The following is a 19,322-nucleotide window of genomic DNA, read 5'->3' on the forward strand; positions in this document are numbered from 1 at the left end:
AGAATCTACAAGATCATAATCCGAGCGATAGTGAAATATGGATGTGAAACTTGAAATATATAACATACAGTGGTTCACAGCTTAAATGATGCAGTCGCTACTCAGTAAAACTAGGTTGTGTCAGCGGCTCAATATTTTATTAGGAAAAATTACATACTGAAATTAAATTACTATAAGTCTTCTAAAAGAGCATAAGCTATTTTTTGGGTTTCAAATATACCATAGTTAAATAATAATAAATATTTTATGTATGATTGTGATGTCACAGCTAAAATGATGCAGATAAGATGAAGCATTACAGAACTTATCAATTTAAAATTTTGCGAAGTAGGCGTTGCATTAAATTCATATTGCAGTTATTTTATGTTTCATTTGACATTTCAAAGTATTTATTCAGCAAATAACAAAATTAATCAAGAATGGATCGCTTAACTACGATTAGAGAAAGAAATTCAATTAATACTCACCATAGAAATGGATATAGCCAAAGAGACATGTCCAAAATTGTAAATAAATGTTCATCAACAGTTCAGCAAGTTATTGAATGTTACCGAAATGAAAAGAGGGTTCAAAATAAATCAAGGTTGGCCTGTGGCGCACCCAGGGGGGGGTTTTGGGGGTTAAAACCCCCCCAGTCTTTCACACTTGTCTCAAAGTAACTTGTCTTTCACACATAATAAAAAAAATCCAAAACGATGATTGAATAATTAAATTACCACTTTAAATATGTAGAACACAATAATTATTGTATAAATACACAATAATTAATACACAATAATTAATAATATTTTTCATTATATTTAGATATCGATACCTAATATTAGGCTTATGAAAAAGTAGACAGAATGAGTCTGTTGCGAGTAGCAATCTCGCAACAGACTCATTCTGTCAGAATGTTATTTCTGTCTAGCAGAAAGGAGACATCTCTATAGGAGAATGGAAATATGGCAAGAAGAGTGGAACAACAAGGAAGATGTTGCTCAGTGGACAAAGATGCTGATCCCGAGCCTAAGGGGCTGGGTAGATTGTCTGTTTTAGGGCGTATCTTCAAGGGCTCAGAAAGACAGATACAGATAAATGCCTATACTGCGAATATTCCGACATTGTTACTCACACAATGCTGGAGTGTAATAGATGTACAGTGGAAAGAAACAGGATGTATAAAGAAATAGGTATGAACCCTGTGACTGTAAGAGAGATGATCGTGAAGATGACGAGAAATACGGAGGGATGGAATAGTGTTCACAATTACATCCGAGCAGTCATAAAAAAGAAAGAAGAAGAAGAGAAGCACCAACCGAGCTAACGACAGAGATAAGTTCTAATTACTATTTTAATGGGAATTCGCAATTGAAGGTTACAATAAGTTTATTGACGTTTGAATTTTTGATCTTTGATCTTGCACTGATAACTTGTTTATACTCTAACAATTAATAGAAAAAAGAATAGCGGTTGGTACCGAAGTACATCTAGCCTTCATCGACCTAGAAAAGGCGTATGATACAGTTCCAAGACTTAAATTGTGGTAAGCCTAACAACAACTCGACATTAGTCCATATCTTTTAGGAATACTCACAGAAGTATACTGGGATAACACTACTTACCTAAAAATCAGATATAGAGCCAATAAAAGTAACTAAGGGACTAAAACAAGGATGCAGTATGTCACCCTTACTGTTTAATTTATATATTGAGGCAGCCCTCCAAAATTGGAAAAACCCCAGCCAGGGAATGGTAATCCCCATAAGAAATGACGTACTGTTCTCCCTGAACTTTGCGGATGACCAAGCAATCCTAGCTCAAGATTCTTAGGATCTAGAATTTATGATAAAGCGTCTATAGAGAGAATATTTAAAATGGGGGTTACAAGTCAGCATGAAGAAAACAGAATATTTACTTAGTTATCAATTCAGATGCAAGGTTTGCAAGGATGCAAGTGTTGATAGACGAGGAATAGACGAGGATAGACGTGGAAATCAAACAAGTGGAAAAATTTAAATATTTAGGTCCACTCATTGCTAAGAACGGCTTGGGAGAAACCGAAATTAAACACGAATTAATCAGGGACGTAAAATTGTAGGATGTCTGAACTCCTTGTGGTGGGATCACAACATTTCAGTAACAAAAAAAGAATAGGGCAAACCATGATTGAATCCGTTCTTTGTTATAGCTCTGAAGTATGGACAATTAATGCAGACCTGAAGAGAAGATTGTTGGCAGTTGAAATGGATTATTTGAGAAGAAGTGCTAGAACATCAAGGCAGGAAAGGAAGACCAACGAATCTATAAGAAATAACATGAATGCTACAGAAACGGTCATTGACAGAATAGAAAGAAGAGGTTTAAAATGGGTTGGACATCTATTGAGAATGCCTGACGAACGTTGGCCCCAAAAACTTCACAAATGGAAGCCCCCTGGAAGAAGAAAAAGAGGTAGACCTCGACGCTCATGGAATGAAGGAAATAGAAGAGCTATGGAATCGAGAGGTATGGAGTAGGAGCATGCCTTGGACTGGACGGAGTGGCAGAGGAAAACGGGAATACGGCGATAGCTGTCTCCAAAATGTATTGCATTAATAAGTTGGATTTATTTCAAACGTCAATAACCTTATTTTAACCTTCAATTGTGGCTTATTCCCATTAAATAGTAATTACTTAAAATGCCACAAGAAAATAGCTTCAGAACAATAGATAAGATCTAAATAAGAGAAGGGAGTGTTCCAAAAATGTCGTGAACCTTACAGTGGCCACCCCACTTGCGGAGTACGGTACGTGCGACAGTCAACTGCGCACAAGTAAGAGAGGGTGGTTTTAGTTGGTAGGCAGAATAATAGATACCTGAATGCGTAGCGGTTTGGCACCTTGTATCTTTAGAACTTTAAATTAAACTAAATCTTAAATTTTAGGGACTCAAAATAGAGATAGCACAAAAAAATTTCAAAACCCCCCCCTAAGACAAATTCTGGGTGCGCCACTGAGGTTGGCTCCAAATAAGATTTTTACCAAACGTGAGGAAGGATGGATTGTCAGAGAAATAGCAAATAATCCTACAGTTTAGAAAACAATGTAACCCCGAAAAAATTAGACGGATATTACGAAAGAATAACCTCCATGGTCGAACTGCTAGAAATAAACCTTTTATTAGCCAAAGAAATATACTTATTAGATTGGTGTTCGCTAGGGAGCATATTAACAAAGATTTGAATTTTTGGAATTCGATAATGTTTGCTGATGAAACCAAAATAAACTTGTTTGGATCTGATGAAAATATATCAGTGTGGAGAAAGCCGAATGAAGAACTGAAATTAAAAAATATGTAAACTACGGTAAAGCATTATGTAGCGGAAAGTATGATGTGGGGGTGTATGCCATCTGCAGGAATAGGTAACATGCATTTTATTAAAGGAAATATAAACCAATACGTACTTGGATATACTAAGGCAGCATATCGCCGCTAGTGTTCACAAATTAGGTATTAATAACAATTACCGGTTTTATCAGGACAACGATCCAAAACACACTGGAGGGATGCCGGTTTTCAACATCCCTTCAGGGAGAGTCTTGTATGCTAACAGTGTCTCTTTCAGCGGTTTGTACTTGCTGTAAGTCCAATTGTTCCGCTAGCCTTCGAATACTCAGTAATAGAAACTTAAATGGACTCTTAAATGTATTTAGTCTGGCCTGTTGAATAGATTGATATAGTGAAATAAAACAATAACTTGTTTAGCTAGAACTGTAATTGAAAAAGGGCAAGAAATAGAAACTTATAAACTGCGAGTGAATAACTAATTGTAAGGAACCTAATTAGAAAATTACAGTTTACGAACGAAAACACCATAACACTTCACATTAAGGGTTCCCGATATATTGCGTAACTTGCGATTGCGAACGTGGAGAAAAACTCTCCGAAACTTGAAAAATAGGTCTAAGCCCTACGACGATCGCTAATTCACTGGCTTCCCCTAGCCCCTCCGAAATACTTGAATATGCATTTTGAAGGATCTACCGGTTTAAGGTCAATATGGGTGGAGGTTAACATTCTAAGAAATAAGTCAATGCAGACAAGGGATTTATTTAGGTAACCGATGGGGCGGAAATATTTTTATCTGTTTTGAAATAGAATTATTTGGTTGGAGATTATTGTTCTCCAACACACACGTCATATCAGGTTCGTACTTGGTTGCTTTATAATTGCCGAAATGTCATTAAAACACCAGCCCAGTCACCAGATTGAAATGTTATTGAATATTTGTTGTTGAAAATAAAACATGAAGTAAATAGCGCGCCAGAAATGAATTGAAAATAAAAATTACTGAAACTTGGGATACAATTTCCAAAGAGTACACTAGAAGGTTTGTCGAATCAATGCCTAGACGACTGCAGGCTGCCATTGATAATGAAGGAGGACCTACAAAATATTAGCAATAGTTTTTCAATGCGTAGAGTTTGTCTTCCTTATTAATTTTCTTGGTGGAGTTTACAATTTACTCCCCATATTCAGATTCTGTTAAAAGAAGCTGGTGGCTAAAATGATATATTTACAAATGAATGAGTAAATAAGCAACCAGCACGCTAGCAGAAGTTAGTGTCATTGGTTTAGCACATTGTGATGGAAACTTAAATTATTAATAGATGTTGTAATGTGAACATAGCAAGGGAATAAAGAAAGAAAAATATAAGGGGTAGTTAGCCTAGAAAAGAATAATTAAAATTAATTAAATAATATTCCAATATCCAAATTTATGAGAATAAATTCGACACAGTTTAACGTATACATTTCAAATTAAAAACAAAACAATTGACCCAGTTTAACACAAGCCTGAATGTTTAAAAAATTACGACACTTAGACCTTGTTGGAAATTAATACAAGGTACGAATTGTTAAACAAGTGATAAGAATTGAGCTGACTAAGAAGTTTTACATAGCGTGATCCAGTTTAACACATGGAATAGATGGCATAATCAGCGAAAACGTAGAAACAAATCTCCACTTCGGACGTGACAAAAGAATCTAAGGTACGAGTTGGCAATAGATAAAAACAAACAGAAGTTGGTCAAACGGGTAGTAAGGTTCGGGCGACCGAGCCAGGCGGGAGTAGCGTTCTGGCAACCAAGCCAGAGGGTATCCGGGCGCATCCGGTGCCAGTGGTACTTCGGCAGTCGGCAGTCAGCGCGGCAAGCGTTAGCTCAATTATTGTGATATTCGTGTGCGACGGAAGGTAGAGATTCGAAAATACGAATTTTTCGTCTCGCTCAGTACCGCCATAACGTACAGTGAATTCCAGCGTTCATCCAGACTATTCCAGAGTTCCAGTTTGGACTACAAGCTAAGCTTAGCTACTACTAAGTACGCTAAGGTAACGAACAATGTTTACTAACCATTTTGGGAACAATTAATAGTAGGTTGTCCGCCTTTTAAATTCCCTTAGTAAAATCTCTTCTCGTCTCCCTTCGCAAACAATAATAACCACTAATAGCTCATTGTACGTTTGTGTAGTAGATGTAAAATTACGATTTGTTAATTATACAGTAAGTTGAAAGTGGCTTGTTTTATTTTACCGTTAGGTAGACAAGAAGGGAACACATTTTTGCTTTGTACATCTTCCTGGCTTCTAACGCAAGCCCATAGCCTATGACTCTTTACAGGGCCTGCATCGGAGTACCCTTCAGCCCCTATCCTGTTTGTCTTTCTACCCTCTTGTAAATCCGCGAGGGCGAAATCACGACCTATTCGAACTAGTGGACCAGTATGCCCCAAATTCGCTCGGACAGCTAAATCTCCTTTAAACACAGGGGATATTTCAGTGGTGACAGTGCTAAGCATCCCTTAGCTTCCATCCTATTTTATTACAATGTAGTTATGTTCCTATTTTCTGAGAGGACACAAATCTCTATGAGAGCAGTCCTATCATCGACTATTTCATCATTTAACTATTCAAGGAAAGTATCTTCACTGTGTACCTATTCATCATCATTTACTGCGTATATTACCAGTAAACTAACTATGTATCCCAATGTATCCCTGTATTGATAAGGTCCATTCGCTCAGCTCGTGCATATTTTGACAGATTAATAAGTGGAAACCTACAACACACAAGTTCCTAGCACACAGTATTAACAGCTTAAATAAACTTTTATTACAGACTTCTTTTATTAAAAAAAGAAGAATTATATATTATAAATAGTGGAAGTGTATATTAAACCCATAGAATTTTGGGTAGTATATATTTAAAAAATATATTTCAGTTGTTATAAGATTAATGACGCTCATAATTTTATTATGTGTTATTATTTATTATACATTATATGGTGTAAATAAATAAATATTGATTGTCCGTAATTCGTAAAGTTCTAGTTTATTTACGATTGTTTACATTAATATTGGATATGAGCACGTGTGCTTGGTTGTATAGTAATTTCCAGCCACTTGTAGTCTGCCAAAAAATAACTAACTACGCAAAAAAAATAATTACTAAATTCACTTTCACTAGAGTTTGGACTGGGAATAGCGAATCGACATTAGGTTAATTTTTATTATTCGCTCACTAATTGGTTCCCGAAGCAGAAGTCGAAGACTACACAGGAATCCTGATAACCAAAAGTGAAGATATAGCAGAGACATTGAGATTATGTTGCCGGAATCTATATAAAAATGATCAACGCCAGGAACTTGTTCACCAAAACTTTTGAAGAAATCGAAGAAGAACCTAACATACTCGAGAATGAAATGGCGATCAGTAAACTCAAGCATAACAAAGCACCAAGTCCAGATAGGATACCAGCAGAAATGCTCAAAGCTACAGAAAAAACCGGAATAAAATTGCTTCACTTCCTCTGTAACAAATATGGCATTACAAGCAATGGTCTGACGACTGGAAAAAAATCTACAATAATGACAATACATATAAAAAGGCAGCTTCCATAAATGCGACACCTATAGAATCATCTCTCTTATCTGACATGCCAGCAAAATAATGCTACACAAACTCCCTTTGGGGAGTCAGGATTTAAGAGAGCTAATTGTTTCCCAATTTGTTATATATTGTTTAAACCTTCTGTGTATAATAATTGATACTCTTTATTGTGCTCTCTTTTCTTTGGGAACCCTGCTATAAAAGTGATCTTATATTGCTCAACTTTTTGATCCTCTACCTTTTTTCTTGGTTGCTATAAAAAACTACAAAACATGCTTCAGTCAATTATGACGTCCATAAATAGGAGAAAATATTTCAACAAATTTCGAAATACTTTACTTACTATTTGCATATTCACGCAAGAATTTATTACATAGTTTCAGCACTTTAAACACATTTTCAATTGTTCAACTTTTCTTGTCTTTGAAACAAAACTTTCTTAATTGATTCCAATTCACGTATGCAATCCCGGCGTTGGAGAAATACAACTTAGTTTAAAACTGTCAATATTGATTTAAACTGGACTTCGGCTTCAAATTTTCCAGTTTGGCGAAGCGTTGAAATGCAACAAGATCACAGATTATATGTTGGGGCAAGGCAAATCGAACAGTATAGAAACTCAGCGATTTCGGTTCTATGCTATGCGTCGCTAACTATGAACAAAGGAAAGTTTGGTTTAGTGATTCAATGCAAATTCTCCTTATAATGTTATTGTCTGGGGTAAGTAAGTAAAAAGAGTAATGAGTTCCAAAGAGTATAATGGAAAACAAGTTATTTTGTCAATTTTTAGGTTTATTCAGGTTAGGATTTTTACAGTTATATATCATAAAAATATAAACGGGGAAGATATTGATATAGCACATAATCCAGTCTAAAAAAATAATAGGGAAAAATATTACTGATAGGTATCTGATGTGATATCCTTGTAGGCCAACAAAGTGAGTTTGTAACAGCTATCACTTTAGATGTTTTTGGAAAAAAATGTAAATTGCCAATATTTAAGGTACCTGAATACAATATGCCCATGTTGGTAATATGCCCATTTCCATGTTTTGCTTTAATATTTGATATTCGGGGAAGGAGGCGCTGGACACACTGAACGCCTAATATAACTAAGCCCGTGACCGACCTCAAGGTTAGTTGTGAGCTTGCCGTGGTGCAGTCAAGTTGTACGTGGTTTTTAAGAGCGTGTTTATTAAAATTGACGTCAGTTTTCACCTCTGTTTTGCACTTAAACGTTTTAATTTGTCTACGACATTAAGTGATTTTAGTCTGCCATAGAGTACTTAAAATGTAAGTAAAAATAAAATATATTATTATTCAAAATGTTTTTATAATTTAAGAAAATGTATTAATCATCATGTGTCAACAATATGCCCATAGTGTATGCTGACAATTTGCTCAATTGGGCATATTGCCAGCTAATTATAACAGATAATTTATTGATTTTTTTTGTTTTAGATAACATGCCTCGTGTCAGAAATAAGGAAATACGGTCGCAATGGAGCAATCAACAGCTAGAATCCGCAATTGCAGCAGTAATGAATGGAATGTCATACAATGCGGCAAGTCAAAGGTATAATATTTCTAGACGCACTTTGAAACGCTATGTAGAAAAAAATAGTACCAAAAAGGCAAAAATGGGGAGAAAGACTATTTTGAATATAGATCAAGAAAACGAATTGTCTCGACGAATTGTTAGATTGGCAGAAGTTGGGTATCCCCTCAGCAATAAAACTTTAAAAAAATGTGTGTTTACTTATTGTGAACAAAACAATTTGCCACACTTTTTTTCACAAGGAACCAAAATGGCTGGACGTTATTGGTTAAAAGGATTTTTGCAAAGACACCCTGAAATATCGATAAGGAAAGCACAAAACATGAAGTTCATAGTAAAAGACTATTTTGACAAATTAAGGGGTGTACTTCAAGAATTAGATTTAATCGACAAACCTGAAAGAATTTACAATGTGGACGAGAAAGGCTGCAGACTCAGTCTGCATCATCAACAGACCGTTCTAGCAAAGAAAGGCGCGAAATGCGTACATTTGGTTGCTCCGGAACATGGGGAAAATGTAACTATTGTTAGCTGTGCTAACGCCAATGGTACCGCTATTCCTCCTGCCGTTTTGTTTAAAGGACGGCGCATGAAGCCCGAATGGAAAGATAATTTGCCTCATGGCACGTTGGCGTTGATGACCCCTAAAGGCAGTATGAATGTGGAAACCTTCATTATTTGGTTGGAGCATTTAGCAAAATATAAATTGGAGGGAAAGTGTCTGTTAATATTTGATGGAGCCTCATGTCACTTAGACATTTCAATTGTCGAAGCTGCCGAGAAATATCAAATAACCCTTCTGTGTTTGCCTAGCAACACAACTCATGAACTCCAGCCGATGGACAAAGCTGTGTTTCGTTCCTTTGAACACCACTGGGACGAAAAAGTGTTGTTGTATTGGACCAAATACAAAGAACGTGCTTTAACAAAGCAGCGATTTGGGGAAATATTTTCGATAGTGTGGGACAAGGCATTGACACCTTCTAACATTAAATCAGGCTTTGCTGCAACAGGAATATTTCCTTATAACCCCGATGCTCTCAGAAATTGAGAACATTGATCCCACTCCCATTAATGTACGCCAGAAAACACCATCTCCTACTCCAGGCTGTTCATATAACTCCTCTTAACAAAAAAGGGTACCAAACTATCAAAAGACCCAAGATTACAAAAAAAAGAAATCTAGAACTGAAACATCATCAAGTGATAGTGATAGCGGACCCATTAATGTACGCCAGAAAACACCATCTCCTACTCCAGGCTGTTCATATAATTCCTCTCAACAAAAAAGTGTACCAAAATATCAAAAGACCCAAGATTACAAAAAAAATAAACCTAGAACTGAATCATCATCAAGTGATAGTGGACCCATTAATCTGCGCCAGAAAACTCCACCACCAACTGCAGGCTATTCAAAAAGCTCTTCCCAACAAAACTGTTTGCCACAATACCAAAAGACGCCAATTCACATGAAAAAGAAGTCTAAAACACAAACTTCATCAAGTGAGAGTTCTGGCAGTTATACTTCGGAATCAGAAGACAGCGGCGAAGAAGTTGAATTGGCAATAAATCAGTTTCATAAAAAAAAGGAAACTTTCCTTATGAATTCTGAAAAAAATGATTTGGAGGTTTATAACAAAGAGAATAACAATCTTCGAGAAGAAAAAAGTAATACTGAAGAAATAAAAACTTGCCAGGGCAAAACTTTGGACACATCGTTTACGGAAATGCATGAGACTCCGGCAAAAATTGAGAAAAAAAATACACAAAATAGAAAGAAGGCAATAAATAGCAGAGCTATAGTGGTAAAAAAATGTATTTTCTACCACTAGCACAGGTCCACGAACAGATATAAATAAAGGCACGAAACAAACTCTACCAGGTTGTTTGGTAAAGAAAAACAAAAAATCAGAAGACGTAGCAAAATGGTTTTGCAAAATTTGCGACAAAGCTGAAATAAAAGACATGCGACTATGCTTTATATGTGTACAGTACGTTCATGAAGAATGTGTAGGGCTGACAAAATTCGATAAGGAATCCTTTACCTGTCCTGATTGTACCCCACAATAATGTTCCTTAATTTTAAGTTATTTCAGTTAAAAATTCTTTATTTTGACATTTTAGTTTTTACAAAAAGGATTGTTTAATATCTTTGTTTGGTTAAATGTTTTTTATAGTGTCAATAAATATAAGATTTTGTAAGTATATGATGTTTTTTAATATTTATTTCCACATCATTTAGTGTTTTAGGTAAGCGCATATTACCTTCACTTGAAGGGCATATTACCTTCAGGGGTTGGCAATATGCCCAGATTGAGGGGTTTAAAAAAAAAAATTCGATATGAAAAAAAAAAATAATTGCCAAACAATAAAAAAACTAGCGATGTTTAAACACCTAAACATTGGTATAGTGTTAAAAAATATATGAAAAATATATTTTTGTAGCAATAAATTCAAAATTCCCTTAACATGGGCATATTGTATTCAGTTACCTTATCAACGAATTTTAAAGTAAACTTTAGTAATATAATATATGTGTACCTATCTGTTAAAATTGGGCAATATTTAAATTTAGCGCATCCAGAACAATGGACAAGTCACACATTTCGACGTACTTAGCTTCTGGTTGATTCGGATAGAGATATTCTTTAATTAAAGCAACATGGAGGATATAAATCTACTGCTATTGCAGAAGTATATGTGAACAATTCAATATCCTTATTCTGGCTTTACAACTCTGTAGTAATTTCTCTGCAGTCATCCCTATCCATCACCTTCCTCCGCCAAGCACGTATTCCCATATTTCTCATGTCTTCATCGAGATTATCAAGGAACCTTTTTCTGGGTCTTCCTCTTTTTCTCTGACCAATAGGTCCATCAAGGAGCATTTTTGTAGTTGGGTCATTTTGTTCCATCCGCATTATATGCCCTATCCACCTCAGACGCGGTACCTTAATAAATTTTACGATATCTGGTTCCTGGTCCTATCTATACAAAAGCCTAAAACCACAACTTACACTGTTTGTCCAGTAGGATAATTCCTAGCGCCACCTAGGAAAGAAACCTGAACTGCCAACTGACATTTCAATCCAGGGCCATCTATTCCGAAGTGCAAATTCGCGTTAATCTTAATTACCTTGGGCGGCTACGTCACTTACAGCGTAGTATTCAAATTGCTCTTAACTGAAGATTGGAAATCATCATGGCTATACGGACCCTGTTGACTGTCGCTCTAAATAGTTCTTCACTACTGCATTAAAACCAAATTTAAACCGCTACTTCTTCTTCTTCAAGTTCCGCTCCTATCGGAGATTGGAAATCATTCTGGCAATTATAATTTTTTTGGTTACATGCCCGAATAGTTCAATTGAACTGCATCCAAACCATTCATGGAGATTGCGTAGCCACGAGATTTTACGTCTTCCTACGCTTCTTCTGCCTTTGATTTTACCCTGCATTATATTCCTTAGTAGTTCGTATTTTTCAGCTCTCATGATGTGCCCCAAGTATTCCAATTTCTTGATTTTTATGGAATTTAAAACTTCGCATTGTTTTCCTAGTTGTTCGAGAACTTGTTCGTTTGTTTTGCGATCAATCTATGATATTTTCAAAATACGTCGGTAACACCACATTTCGAATGCTCCTAGGTTTTTAATGTTGGATTTTTTAAGTGTCCAAGCTTCAACTCCATTCAAAAGGGTAGAGAAAATATAACATCGAAGCATTCTTATTCGGAGCGATATATTGATATCGCGATTACAAAAAAGTTTTCTTATTCTATTAAAAGTTGACCGTGCAATTTCAATGCGGCATCTTATTTCTTTTGTCTGATCAGTATATTCTGTGATCCATGCTCCAAGGTATTTGTACAAAGATATTTGTTCAATTTCTGTATTATATAGTACTGGCTTAACTTTGATGTTTTGTGCTTTTGTAAATACATACCATGAACTTGGTTTTCTTCAAATTTATTTTTAGTCCATAATCCTTGCAATATATATTTAGTTGTTCAGCAAGGTGTTGCAGTTCTTCTAGTGTTCCTGCCAGAAGGACGGTGTGGTCAGCATATCTTATGTTATTAAGTGGCTCACCGTTTATTATAAGGCCCTCACTGACCTCGGCAAGCGCTAATTCTGAGATGACTTCACTTATAAATTGAATAACAAGGGTGATAAAATACACCCTTGGCAAACCCCACGGCGAATCTGGATATCCTTGGTCAACTTTCACTTTTGCTGTTTGGTTCCAATAGAGATTAAATATGATTCTAATGTCTCTACTGTCTATGTTTTTATTTAATAAAATTTCTTTAAGCCGATTATGCCGCACTCTGTCAAATGCCTTCTCAAAATCAATGAAACAGGCATATACTTCCTGATTTATATCTAAGCATTAATGTAAAAGAACACTTACTGCAAACTGTGCATCTCGTGTTCCCAGTCCTTTCCTAAATCCCATTTGTGTATTACTTATGCCTTCATCTAATTTCTTATGTATTCTATTGTGAATTACTTTTAAAAACAATTTCAAGATACGACTCATTAAGGCTATGGTGCGATGTTCATTGCACTCCTTTGCATTGGCTTTTTTAAGTAGCAGTATGAATGTTGATTGGAGCCATTCTTTAGGTATTATACCTGTATTATATATGGTATTGAATAGATCCAAAAGAAGATCAATAGATTCAGTATTCACAATTTTGAGTAATTCGATAGGAACTTCATCAGGCCCAGGATATTTACCATCTTTAGCTTGTTTCATTGCATATTCAATTTCTTCTCGTTTAATGTCAGGCCCAGTATCATCCTTAAATTCTTTTGGTGGTTCTGTTCTCTCTTTGTCTTCAAAAAGTTGTGCTATACAGGGTGTTTCAAAAAGGTAAGGATGTTTTCAAATTCATCCTAGTCCGTATTCATGACAGCATTCATTAAGTCGTTGCATTCCGTTCTGTAAATTATTCAAAACGCAAGTTATTCAAAACTCTCCATTGATAGATATACCTTCTATTGAGTTCTATTTAAATACCGCTTCACTGTAGATTTTGAAAAGTAGTTGACAGCACGCAACCCTGGCGGACTCCTCTCTGTATTTTGATATCTCGGGTGTTCTGGTTGTCAACTCTTACCTTGGCAGTTTGATTACAATGTAGATTAGATATAATTTTTAGAGCTCGTAGCTTAGTCACGCTAAATATGGATATTTTGCATATTATTTTACTTTTTACATACATTTTAAATGAAAACAAATGTTTATCATGTTTTTCCAGTTAAATATGTTTAATTTTTATGCGAATTAGAAATTAATAGGATATTAGTAGTATTTTTAATCATAATAATTAAATGGACGAATTTCACTCTTGAAACTGACTTGAAAACAACTTGGTCCAATAGTTTGTCACGCAATGTGTTAAGAATTTTTTATCTTTTAGACTTTTCCTTCATTTATCTGCCCTTCTTTTTTCATTTTCTGTAATAAAAATGCAACGGATATACCACTTGCGTTTTTTTTATTCCAAATGTTCATTGCAGATGCGGCTGTTGTGTGCTAAATATTTTGCACAAGAATATTTTACTGTGTATGTTTACTAGCAACATTAATGTACACGATATTTGTATAGTATATTGAAGTTAATATTGATTTTCTAGACGCGGTTGTTTGTATTAAATAATAACATTTTCAAACAAACTTACACTCAAAATTTTATATAGAAGCTGAAAAACCTTCTTTGCCGAACGATAGTTATTGCTCTAATATAGTAAAAGTTAGATCGAGCAAATAGAAGTTTTTCCACTTAATAAAGTATAAACTCAACATTTTTAGTTATAAAGTTTTAATCATGTTATAAAACATCCGCTTGAGTGGCTCTTTTACATACGATTCAGTATCGTACACTAAAATTTTAATTCGCTACTCGAAATTGCTTCCTGACGAATTTACAGTAGGGGAGACCGGGGTTAGTTGTTACAATTTTTACATTTTATTTTTTTGTGCATTTAATAATGTAAAATAGGCACCTCAAAAAAATTGGTGTAAGAAACACTCACTTCGATACAATTATTTTAAATATTAGATTTACAAGAAACTTTCCACTTTTACGAAAAAAAATATATTTTTTAATTTTTCAATTCTTCGAGAATAATTTCACTACCCTCCTTCAACATTTCTACAAGTATTCCATCTGGGCCCGGAGCCTTATTATTCTTTAGTTATGCCCTAGCTTGTTTTATTTCGAAGGATTCTATGTTAGGGAGTATTTCTGAATTGACATTCGTTATCTCTCTCTTAAGATCTTCCTTTGCAGTGTTATGTGGATTCTTGTTTGATGAATATAAATTACAGTAAAATGTTTGAGTAACTTTTAGGATTTTGTTCTTTTCTCTTATTTCTTTTTCATCTTTATCTTTCAATGAGATTATTATAGGCTTTCCTAAGTTTGATCTTAAGCATTTCAGGCCTCTGTTCTTTTCTATCATTTTTTTACCTTGTTTTCATCGTAGATCCTTAAATCTTCCTTTACTCCCTTTTTTACTTGTTTATTCAATTTTTGGAAACCATCTGTGTTTCGCTTTCCTTCGCTTAGAAATGTGCGTCTCTTTTCCATCAACCGTTTTGTTCCATCACTTATTCTGTCTTCTTTATTTTTCATTTTCTTTGCAACAGTCAGTCCTGCTTTCAAGAGCTTTCGTGGCATTTCTTTATTAATTGTGTTCATGTAGGAATATTCCTGTTGATAATGTTCTACAAATTCTTTTCTTAAGACTTCTTTGTACTCATCTCCCTTCTGTCGCATTTTAGTTTGATCTATCTGAATACAATAATTATATGGCCTGTTTCTATTGGTTTTCGTCCAACAAGAATATTTGCTCTTAAAAGGCGATGCTCGCTGCCAGTTGTGAATCGATTGAGAACAGTTATATCTTCAAAAATATCTTTGTTTCCTTTGTTCTGTCCCATGCATTAATTTCTCGCCATTCTGTTCCATGCATTAAGAATTGTTGTTAGTTTGTGGCACCAGCTTTTCTAGTATCTTCATCCACAATATCCATCCAACTAAGTTTTAATCTATTTTTACGTCTACTTTCGATTGACTATAACATATGATTGGTATGTGACTGTAATAAATAAGCTTCACTTATGGTATTGTATGGTACATTTATTTAAAACACTAGATACTCATGATTTGGTTTATTAGTTATTAAGTACAATACTAGATAGTACTCAGTTGACGTTGACAATATTAACCTCGACCATTCTCTTGATTCTTCATTCTTAACAATAATGATAATACCAATAATCCCGTGATTTCCAGCTATTTAACCCACGTGAGTTTGTTATTATCATATGTTTGTTATTTGTTGATTGATACACGTTATTTAATAAACTTTCGACTACATTGCAAATTTCACTAGGTTAGAGTGTGACCTCGTTACAACGATATTTTCAATGTCGTAAACAAACAATATATTTTCGCAAGTGTGTATCACGTTATTGAAAAAGATTACTTGGATCTGATGCTTGATTAAATTCCGTTACACGACTATTCTTTTCTGATCTGATATATGAATTTCAGATAATTATTATTTTAAGCTGTACCGTACTCCAAAATCGAAAGAGTTAAATTATAAAAAAATTAATTTTTATTCAATAGAAATTAATTAGCGAGCAAAAATAGTCAGTTCCGACGCTGAAGCGACACGCTTTACAACTTCCAAAACTCTGCAGTGGTAGCAGATTTCGTTTATATCGTTCGTAGTTTCTAGTTTGTTACGTTTTTATACTTTGTTGTTTTATGGATACACGAACTGCATTCCAACTATTTCTGTACACTAATTAACAAGTTTACAAAAAATTTCTCGTTGCATTTTTATCGAAGTTATTCGCCCACAAAAACACGTTTTTGTTTGTTAGTAATATCGGGAAAGTTTCATAAAGCAATTTCACTAAAAATTAATAAATTTAAATATATTTATATTTAAATTTTAATATATTTATATTTAAATAAATTTATGAAAAACAGTTTGTTCATTAGAAGAAGTGTAAGTCTATGAAGTTTTTATTAATACCTTTCTTTGGTTTACTTTTGATCCATTATCAATGATCATAATTAACTTTAGCACCCAAAACTTCAACCCAAACTAATCTTAACTTGTTTTCGTTTTAAAAGGGTTCTGATACTGTTTTCTTGTGGCATCAATTTTAGTTGATCAACAAAAGTTGAATGAAAACTCTAATGAGAACCCGATTTCGAAAAACTTTTAAATTGTACAGTGACGAATATAAGTTAAATAAAGGTTTTCTAACTATTACTTTTTAGACAAAATCTCATGATATTAATAAAAAAAAAAAACAAAAATCTTGGACTTATGTTGTTTTTAAAAGAAAGAAAAAATAAAATAAAAGTAATGTTATAAACTTATTTTATATTGAATTTTAAGTTACAAAAAATAATTAGGATTCAACACAACCACTACTGTTGTCATCTTCATCGATTTCTAAGGCATCATTGCTCTGCAGATTTTGTCGCCTTCATAAAAGCTTTGATTTTTTGCATTTCCTAAATACGGTAAGAGATCCCTTAAATTTTTCAGTTTAGCAGATGAAATTGGCACAGCTTGCAAATAACTTGGTGTGAGTTTTATTAAACTAGTTGTTGCTACTTTATTTCTGACAAGAGGATCTCCATGGACCATTGTAGGTATCCTTCAACTTCTCTACAGCAATCTCTGCAGTAATTTCGAACATGCGCACTAGTTTTAGAGAAATTGGCGGTTTAGCTGTTTTCAGAAAATATTGATCGGTGGCTAGCTTTATGTCAAAAAAAATTGAGGGGTACATTTTGACTATGGAAAATTTGGAGGGTTTACTTCGTGCTGACAATATCACTTTGTCCCACTCTTCAGGTGTCTCTACTCTTTCCAAATGGCGTTTCTTTTTTTTCGATCAGTGCGAAGTCCTGGTCGTTTGGGAGATAGGAATGGCCCCGAACCGGAAACAGGTACTTAATTGTGTCAAAAAGTTTAAGTACATGGACAAGAATAAATAAAAAGTGCAACATAACATAATTCTTGTTTTGCCCAGGACATCCATCACTTATTAGTACGATAATAATGTAAGGTAATATGGTAAGATTCCTGGTCGTAAAGTTATTGTTAATAAAATGTAACAACATGGAACACACATTGTTGGCACCTTTTTTCGCTTGTCCTTCAGTGTAGGTGTAAATAAATGCCTCATCTGTACCAAGATTGTGTATACCGAATACGTGGTACCACAACTGACGTGAATAAAAAACTGGATTTGATGGAATATAGGGAAGAGGTAGATTCTGCGTGAAATCAAAGCTAATACAATCGATTTCTCCAGCTAGCCTGTGTCTTGTATCGTCTTTTTCTTGTAAAAAATACATCAGCCTTTCTTAAATGAATCTCCTTTTCCATTGTTATTTGGACTTTTTCTGCATCGTTGATTCCTTCGGAAGTAAGTTTTTGTTGGAACAAATCACACTGAGCACATGTATCGTATCGTGGAAAGCCAAACTTTATATTAAAGTTGGATGTGAATATTTTCCAGTAGATTTTATGAGGGATATTGATCAGGTATTCAGATCGAAACATGGAATGCATCTCTTTTAGGGTTAAACCTTCCGGCAGGTAAAAACGAAGTGGGTTTTTGCGTTGTGAGTAATGGGATTGCCTTGGTTTAAAAGACTTAATATGTTCCTTTATTAAAGTATCTGAATAATCAGTTGACCTTTTCTTATCTTTTCCTCTTAAATCACTTGGCGCCATACCTCGTGTGACCAAATGGTTTTGTATGCGTCTAAGTCTACCAACAGTTATACTATGAATGCCCAAAAATGCCTCTTTACAGACTTCTATTTCCTTTCCTTCATATCTAATTTTGAATGCATATCCTGCAGCATGTGGTTTTTCAGTACCCACATTTCTATTTCTCGGGCGGCGTCTATTTACTGGTTTTACAGTTATTAGACCAGACAAATGAGAGTCTTGCTCATTTTTATTGTTCATATTATAAAACTGTTGGAATAAATCCACTTTTATTTCCCTACTAATATGTTTATCGCACTTGAGCTGTTTACATCTATAACAAAAAATATATTGTAAGAAAAATATTCAATATTTACGTTAAAGCTATTATTTACCTGCAGTTTCTTCCAAGAGTGCGGTTTTCTACTAGTCTTCCTTTATGATTAATATACTTCTCGCCTTTTACATATTCTCGCTGGCTATTTTTATTAAACTGGCCTTCGGTGTTTTTTTAACTTTACGCTCAGGCGCCTGCTGTGCTCCACTACCACTTGCTACTGCATTCTCCATATTCATAACTTATAGTGCAAAACTAAAGAAACTACTTAAAATATAACACGAGACTAACAACAGAACTGTTCCGTAATAAGACAACAACGCTACTAAATTTGACAAGTCTCTGCCTGTCTACACCGGGAGAACCATGGGAGAACAGACCGATGAGAATGAGAACTCGCCGGCAATGCGTGCCGAAGTCGTTCGGTACTTACCAGCGGGCTGTTCTCTCGGCGTAGTTTCTCTTAAAAACAGCATTAGTACATGGACCTATGTATCTAAGAAACGAATAGGACATATGTCGTTTTTACAGAAATACCGATATTTTAGTGCCACATATCGGGGGATATGTGATGTTTTTGGGAGAAACGAATCTTTGGGGTGATAGAGTTCAGTGTCTTTTACATGATGACGCCACAATCGCGTTTTCGTAAATTTTGGACTTATGTTGTTTCTAAAATAAAAGATTCAATTGCTTTTTAAACAATTCTACAGTGTTATCTACCATAGACAAACAATGTTGTTACG

Source organism: Diabrotica undecimpunctata, chromosome 2, assembly GCF_040954645.1.
Source record: "Diabrotica undecimpunctata isolate CICGRU chromosome 2, icDiaUnde3, whole genome shotgun sequence".
Classification (NCBI taxonomy): domain Eukaryota; kingdom Metazoa; phylum Arthropoda; class Insecta; order Coleoptera; family Chrysomelidae; genus Diabrotica; species Diabrotica undecimpunctata.